General features: G+C 48.3%; 1 pseudogene; it reads left to right on the top strand.

Annotated features, from left to right (window-relative positions):
• Positions 1 to 6,848: 6,848 nt before the first annotated feature.
• Positions 6,849 to 8,130, top strand: LOC128930072 (zinc finger protein 64 pseudogene; annotated as a pseudogene).
• Positions 8,131 to 8,344: the final 214 nt, after the last annotated feature.

Here is an 8,344-nt window from a genome sequence, read left to right as displayed (position 1 = left end):
CGTCTAAACTCTCATCCTTCAAGGCAAACAGACATATGCTGAAGAGCTGAGAAGCTGATAAATAGTCTACAGCAGGGTTATTCTAACTTAGTCTTGATTCCAAGTCCTTGCCATTTTCCCCCAGCTGCTGTTGACTCCAGTTATACACAGGATGGGGAAAGGGGATTATCTGTGAATCCAGGCATCACTGTCTCTCAGGCAGTTATCACATTTGCAGGGTGAAGGGATATGATTTCTACAAATAACTATTCATTTGGAGCACAAATCTGGAGTGGATGTAAAATTTGGTTCTCAGAGATGGAGCTTTCGTATTTGGACATTCAATTGTTCTGTTGTTTTAGTTTTTCTTCTCAACTGAGTAACTGTGACTAAGCTTTGTTAAAAGTAGAGAAGAACTTTTCATAGTTCCAACATTAGTCGTTACCTGAAACAGACAAACACACACAGCACTGAACATTCATCTGTGGTCAGGTGCTGCTGACACCTAACTGAGGCTGAGTGAGAGCTGGGTGGTGACATAGGCCAGGTGCAAACTGAGTGCGGCTAAGTGGATCCTCTCTGGTAGTGACCTACAGTCTGGAAGGAGACACTAATAACAGATGGAAAAGAAAGTCTCCTGAGATGAACTAGCGGCCTGCGGCATCAGACACAGGACCCACTCACCTTATGATTCTAAAAACCTTGCTCAAGCCCACTGCAGATGAGCTAGCTAGGTCCCTACCTCCTCCTCACCATCAACTCCAGAGGAGTATTATGGAGAGAAATAAGGGTCTTTGACACCTCCCAGGAAGGGATTTGCTTAGCCTTAAACATGCACATTCAGAAACAGCTTGTCAGGAAAAAGAGAGGATATTTTGCAGAGAAATAACCCTCCTAAATCCACGTCCTATTCCTCTTAAATAAGTGATGGTGCCAAGGGAAGAGCCCTAGGATGCGGAAGCAGCAGGTGCTCAGACACCACCAAGTGCAGCTCCATCTTAGCCAAAGGAGACAATGGTGACGAGAGGCTAAGGCCAGATGACCTGAGAGTGAGAGGCCTGCGGTGAGAATCGAGGCCTCACACGTTTCTACCACATCAGAGTTTAGGGGAAGTTAGAGCGAAGGCTTCAATCCAGAGAACACTAACAGGCTCTAGGGACTCCTGAGTCCTGCTGGCTGGGACAGAAATGAGGCTTCACAGAAATCTGTTTATAGTCAATGTTCTCTTACAGCAAATGTTCTTTGGGAGTTCGCTTGATAAAAAGGCTGAGCAAAGCTGAAAATGTTTTAATTGCAATTCTGAAGCACTTGTGGGTTGTGAAATCAATAGAGTGGACTGCTTACTACCGCAGGCTTTCCGTGAATGCTAGGGAGGACGCATTACACATAGTCAATGAGCTTTAAAAAGCTGATCACAAAGAATTGTATATTTCTCACTGCATCTTGTGGTCAAAAACGTTTGAGAAACTGCTCTACATAGGCAAACTGTAGGTTCACTCTATCCTTCTACCGCTTTTTCTCTTCTCCTTTTTCCATGCTGTGCAGACAAGTCCATTGAGAGATGAAGGCAAATTCCATCGATGGCCGATGTTAAGCCTTTTCTATGAGGTAACTGCACATTTGCAACACCTCTGTGCTGGTGATTGAGATTCTAGTAGATAGACGGTCCTTTTAATCTCTAGCCGCATGTTACAATTATCTGGGAGCTCTTTAAGACTGCTCATGGCTTCCCCCACCTGGAAGCATTTCAATCAGAATCTCTATGTGTAGAGCTCAGGCACTTATGTTAGTTAAAACCTCATCAGGCTTTATAACGTGACAGAATGACTTAAAGCCACTGAGTAGACCCGCCCTATTTCCCACCAAGTAGACCCACCTTATTTCCCACCATTCTCTTTCTCTTTCACCACAGGCTTCTTTCCGACTCTCACCGTCTCAAGTCAATCACTATCTTTCTCAATTGGACTCCAAGGCAAAGTTGGCCTCTGGATTCCCTTTTCCCAAAGCTCATTCATCCCAAAGCCTCCCTTCAAGTCAATAGCTGGGCTTTTAGACACCTGCACGTCATGGGGAAATACTCTGCAGCAGGGTTGCCGGGTGCTGTGGGATTCACAGAAACTCCCATGTTTGCCAGCTCCGAACCATCAGGCCAGCTTGTGCCTAAGTGACTCCAGTAGTCTGGGGACAGTCCTCACTCAGAAGGGTCTTTGGAAGCAAAAGCAAACATAGGAATGAGAGGGTTAGAAGAAACAAAAAACTCCCATGTGATCTTGGCTTATACCTAACCGAACTTGTGCCAGAATGGACCCTGAGGTGGGCACTGTGCACAGCAGAGCTTGGTCAGTACCAGGTCTGGAGTTTAAGGGACAGGCTGAAGAGCCTTTGCAGGTTTGTGAACATTTTTGTGTTTGAACGTTTTTGTTTTTGTTTGATTTTTCTCCTCAGTGGTAAGAGCTAGGCACTCGAAGGGAGCTGGGATGTTATCATGTCAACCAGCAAACGTGTATTTTGCCAAGGGCCAGATGACCCATGCTGATTTCAATTTTTCAGTGTCTTATTTCCATCAGTTTGAAATGAGCACTTCTGTGCTGTTTTCGGCCTATGGCACCTTTTTGATTTCATACTTCCTCAGAGACCGGTAACTTAGAACGTAGATTATGATTCTTATTCCTTCAGCACTCTAGGGGAAAGCTGATTTAATCTTGATAAAAAGTATTCAGTTAAAATCGTTGTTTTCTTAATTCTTTTCACCTTTTAAGTTTGATCTTCTCTTCTCAGTTTGCAATAGTGGAGTGTGGCTTGTACCTAAATAGTGTCTTTCTCAGAGCTGCTTAGTCCTGGAGCCTGGCAGTGTGGGGCCTGTAGGGGGAGCATCTAGAAAGCAGCCTCTCTACATTGAGAATAATGAGAATTGTGGGTCATGAGGCTTTGGGCAGCTCTGGCCTCCCCGTGCTCTTTTGTTTCCACAGTGGGGTGTGACAAAAGAAGGGACCCATCTGAGAGTGACTTCATATTGTGGCTTTTTTGAACTTACCTCTGGAAATTTGATTCGGGTAAACCAGGGGAGTCTCTGGTATTCTCTGAGAACTCTGTCTTCATTATGCAGCTGGACAATGGAATCTGTATCTTCCCATAGAGCTCAGAAGCGCATCCTGTTCCAGGAAATCATGACAATTCAGACATGTTGTACACATTTGCTTAAGAGAATGCTTTCTGCACATTTCATGTTCTTTGTCTCTATCTTAGCCCAGGAAGAGTCTGTGGGGACTCAGGGGTAGAACTTAGTGCAATGGGGCAGAAGGTTCATTTTCACATGTTTCTCAACAAATGCCAGCACATCACATGGATTCATGCCCAATGGCTGCAATATGAAGGAGGCTTTTCCAAAATAGTTGCTGCTTTGGTGTGGGAAGGGACCTGGTGACTGTTCTTCTGGCCCAGTACAATGTTGTGAAATGATGGTTCTGTGTGAGTGCAATCTAGGAGGAGGGGGTTGGAGAGAATGGCCTTGGAGTGGTAGAATGAAGAGTAACCAAGACCTAAGGGAAGCTGATGAGATCGCAGCAGAGGAGACTCTCATTCTGCTACATGGGGTGCTCAGAAACCTGTGTTTTACTGAATGCTAATCACACAAGAAGCATGGAGACAGCAGGCAGGGTACAGCAGCAGGCAGATGACAGCAGACAGCCTAGGAATCATGAGAACGATTTTGGAGGTAGATACCCCTGAGATGGAGGCAAATCTCTGTCAAAGCCTATTTATCCACCTATAAGGGGGAATGGTAGTAGCAGCCCTACCTCTCTAGCTGGGACATTTACAGTGAATAAGTGAAGTATGTCAATGTGCTTGAAATCTATAAAGCTCTGCCCCAGTCACATGCCTTTAGAAAATACATAGTACCAGAACAGACCGACTTGAGCCTCTCCTGCCCTATTTTCCCTCAAAGCTGCTGAGACAACGTTCCAGCTTTTCTCGCAGGCAGTTGTTGATGAAAAGGGTTTCCTTCAGGTGCTGCCGCTGGCTCTGGGTCTCCTCTCCTGCAGCCATTCCCCCAGGACATGGAGTGAGATGCGAAATGAAGAATGCCGATCACTAGAGGGGTAGACAGGGGCCTGTCATCAAGATCCCTGCCTTTCACCATTCTTTTGCCAACTTCATCTTCTCATCAGAAAACAAAAGGCAACTTCCTGTAAGAGCTCTTCAGGTTTCCAGCAAAGCACGGCCAAGTGCTAAGCAAACTCCACAGCGCTGCCTCCCACATGGAGATATGGGAGGTATAAGGCAGGTGGAAGGAGGTGGGAAATCACTGAAGGTCTCTGAGCAGGGCTTTACCAGCACTGGGAAAGGTGTGACCTCCTCCTCGAGATGTCTTGTAGGTACTACCTCTCTACAAAATATTTCTCCTGAGCTTTTTTTTTTGAGACAGAGTCTCATTCTGTCACCCAGGCTGGAGTGCAGAGGCCCCATCTTGGCTCACTGCAACCTCCATCTCCCAGGTTCAAAGGATTCTCATGCCTCAGGATCCTGAGTAGCTGAGACTATAGGGATGCACCAGCATGTCTGGCTAATTTTTGTATTTTTAGTACAGATGAAGTTTCCCCTTGTTGGCCAGGCTGGTCTTGAACTTCTGACCTCAAGTGATCCACCCACCTAGGCCTCCCAAAGTGCTGGGATTACAGGTGTGAACCACTCTGCCTAACCCAGATCTTTAACAGTTGGTAAAGACCTTGATCTGCACCTTACAGTGACATTGGAAAGAAAAATAAGGATGCCTTCATCAGAGGATGAAGTAATAGAGTAATAGAAGCCACATACCTATACCCACCACTGACAAAATGACAAGCCTAATACGGTTTATATTACTATAAAAGCTCAGTGAGTGAATTCATATAGTCTTTTTCTCTTGCCTAGAAGAATATATAAGGTGTATGGTCCCCTAACGACCCAAAGTTTTGCCCCTAAAGTGAATTCAAACACTCAAGTAAGGGAGAGGAGATATCGGTTGAGGTTTGAATCTATAGACACCAATGAGGTTACCAACCCAAGGGGCTCGTATATACCCGGAGGAGCTCCAGTGGCGAGAGTGGAGTTATTCTGGGAAGAGGGCAGGCTGGTGACGTTGCTGTTAGATTCAGCCTATTCTGTAGCAGATATCATCGTCATTGGTTTAGACTGAATTACATCATTCAGACTAAACTTACAAAGATCTTAACAATACCTTGGGGCTGCGCAAAGATTGAGAATCCTGGCTACTTACAAAGTGTTCCCAAGATTAAAGTTTTGTCTTTACAGAAATCCCCTGAGACTCTAGTAGTCAGATGGAATCTTATGGGAAAGCAAGCGCCCAAGGGGAGATGGAGACTGCAGCTTGAAGCCCAGGAACCATTATAACAGCACCTCCAAACATACTGGCAAGCCTGCCAACATTCTTGGGATGGCTAGAACAGCTTAGGGAGACTGTTCAGGAACTGTGATTATCAAGAGTATTTCAGGAAGGCAGGGCACGGTGGCTCATGTCTATAATTCCAGCACTTTGGGAGGTGGGGGTGAGTGAATTGCTTGAGCTCAGAAGTTTAAGATCAGCTTGGGCAACAAGGGAAGACCCTGGCAAAACAAATAGCCAGGCTTAGTGGTCTCAGCTACTCAGGAGGCTGAGGTGGGAGGATCATTTGAGCCCGGAGTTTTAGGTTTTAGTGAGCTGAATCATGCCACTGCACTCCAGCCTGGGTGACAGAGTCAGAGACCCTGTATCAAAACAACAACAACCACCAAAAAAAAAAAAAAAAAAAAAAAAAAAAAAAAAAAAAATTCAGGAAGGTAAGATGTCCTATTTTAAAGAAGGAGAGCTGGTAAGCAGATCTGTACATGCGCTGCAGCGGCGGCAGGGAGTCTGCATCCTCTACACTCTCTCCATTCCAGCCTGCTTTGACTGTATCAGCTTACAGATGCCGGGGGGGGCCAGAGGGACTGAGGTGAGGACAGGAACAGAGCAAATTACCTGACCCACCAGGGACCTGTGCTTGAGACTTGATCCCAGAGCTGTGTTCAGCCTAATCATGTTTTTAAAGAGAATCTTTAGGGCCTGCCTGTAGAAAACAACATCTCTCAGTTTAGATGCAGATGGTGAGCCTGTAGAATGTAGGAGCTATTGAGAGGTCAATGGACCTTTATTTTTCTTATAAAGGGAGCACTCACTGGCTACATCCACAGTAGAGGGGTCCTGTGCATCAGACAGGAAGGCGTTGCTGCTGGGAAGCTGGTGGGAGTCATGGCAGCTGGAATGAGTCATGAGTCCTCCAGGATTTCATTCATTTCTTCCGACTCGACCTGCAACCTGAGCCTGGTGGAGTAGGCAAGAGGAGGGATTAAACCAAGGCAGCCCAGAGCCACAGCTTCTTAGCTAGTTCTGATCTGAAGCTCATGGAAGAGGCACCAAAACCCAGAGGGACCATCCTATCAAAGAGGAAGGATAAATCCACTTTCGACTGGGAGTATAGTGTGCCTAGACCTAGTACAGAAGTGAGATCAGCAAGTGATCAGTGCAGTGACCTCATAGCACATAGATACGGCAGCAGACTCAGCAACTACTCCACAATACACTCAGGGCACTCAGAACACACAGAGACCCACACTATTGGCTTCAAATGCTGCATACGAATTTTATTTAATACTATGTGGAGTGGCCCATTGAGTACCGGCTCCGGAGACAACGGAACCTCCCAGGGCTTCTGCGGATTTTAGACACGGAGCTTTAAATACTTGGTATGGTGTCAATTTGCTTTTCAGGGTAATTTTCTGGCTATAAAATATCTGCCAATGTGTGAAGTAGGCTACTCCTAGGGACACGCCGGGAACCCAGTCCTCGCGCCATGTCACGGCGCAAGCATGCCAAGCCTCAGCATCTCAACTCCGAGGAGCCGCGGCCTGTGCGCCGGGAGTGCGCGGAGGTGGCCCCGCAGGTGGGGGGGGCGGGGAGCCCGCTTCGGAACTTGATAATGATGTTCCAAAAGCGACCTGCCTCTCCACTGAAGGCAGTGACCCTCAGAAGGCCCCTGTCATCACTCTTGCCTCAGAGTCAAGGGAACAAACCGCCACCCTTGGAGAGAGGACATTCAACTGTTGCTACCCAGGTCGCCACTTCAAAACTATGCATGGCATGAAAGACTTGGACCGCCATCTTAGAATCCACACGGGAGACAAACCGCACAAGTGTGACTTCTGTGACAAGTTCTTCAGCCGGAAGGACAACCTGATCATGCACGTGTGGTGCCACACCAGTGTGAAGCCACACAAGCGTGACGTGTGCGACTGCACCGCCGTGGACAGTGGCAGCCTCAAGAAGCACCTGGGGATCCACTCGGAGGAGCGGCCATACAAATGCCAGCTCTGCCCCTATGCCAGCCGCAACTCCAGCCAGCTCACCGTCCACCTGCGGTCCCACACGGGGGATACCCCCTTCCAGTGCTGGCTGTGTAGTGCCAAGTTCAAAATCAGCTCGACTTGAAAAAGCACATGATCGTGCACTCTGGGGAGCAGCCTTTCACGTGCGAGTTCTGTGACGTCCGCTGCACCATGAAGGCGAACCTCAAATCGCACATCCGCATCAAGCACACCTTCAAGTGTCTGCACTGTGCCTTCCAGGTCCGGGACCGGGCTGACCTCCTGGAGCACAGCCGGCTGCACCAGGCTGACCACCCGGAGAAGTGTCCTGAGTGCAGCTACTCCTGCTCCAGCGCGGCCATCCTGCGCGTGCACAGCAGAGTCCACTGTAAGGACCATCCCTTCAAGTGTGACTTCTGCAGCTTTGACATAAAGCGGCCCAGCAGCCTGGCCAAGCACATGGACAAGGTGCACAGGGACGAGGCCAAGATGGAGAACTGGGCCCCTCTGGGCAAAGAAGTGCCCAGATAGAGCAGCTCCCAACACAAGGCCAAGATCGTGACACAGAGCTTTTCGCTGTGAGACCCGTGGCGCCTCCTTCGCCAGGGATGAGTTTCTGAGATGCCCCAAGCAGCAGCATAGTGATCAGAGTGAGAACAGGAACTCAGACTTGGTCACCTTCCCACCCGAAAGCAGCGCCTCAGGGCAGCTCAGCACCCTGGTCTCTGTGGGCAGCTCGAGGCCCCCCTAGAACCCAGCTAAGACCTCTAGCTCAGCTGAAGAGGATCATCAGCTGTCAGGACTTCTGAGCAGTGCTGTTGCCCAGCTCTCTAAGAGCAAGGCCAGTGACACAGGCTCTGGGCACCACGCTGCTCCCGCATCACAGGCCTCCAGAGGCGACGCTGGGGCAACAGGGACGAAAGCAAAGCAGTGCTTTGGAAACACTTGTCGCCTTTGTCTCTTCCTCGAGGATTATTGAGCAAGT

The sequence above is a fragment of the Callithrix jacchus genome, chromosome 18 (genome assembly GCF_049354715.1).
Source record: "Callithrix jacchus isolate 240 chromosome 18, calJac240_pri, whole genome shotgun sequence".
In the NCBI taxonomy this organism is placed as follows: domain Eukaryota; kingdom Metazoa; phylum Chordata; class Mammalia; order Primates; family Cebidae; genus Callithrix; species Callithrix jacchus.
The sequence above is the reverse complement of the archived record's forward strand: the minus strand, read 5'-3'. Positions and strand labels throughout refer to the sequence as shown.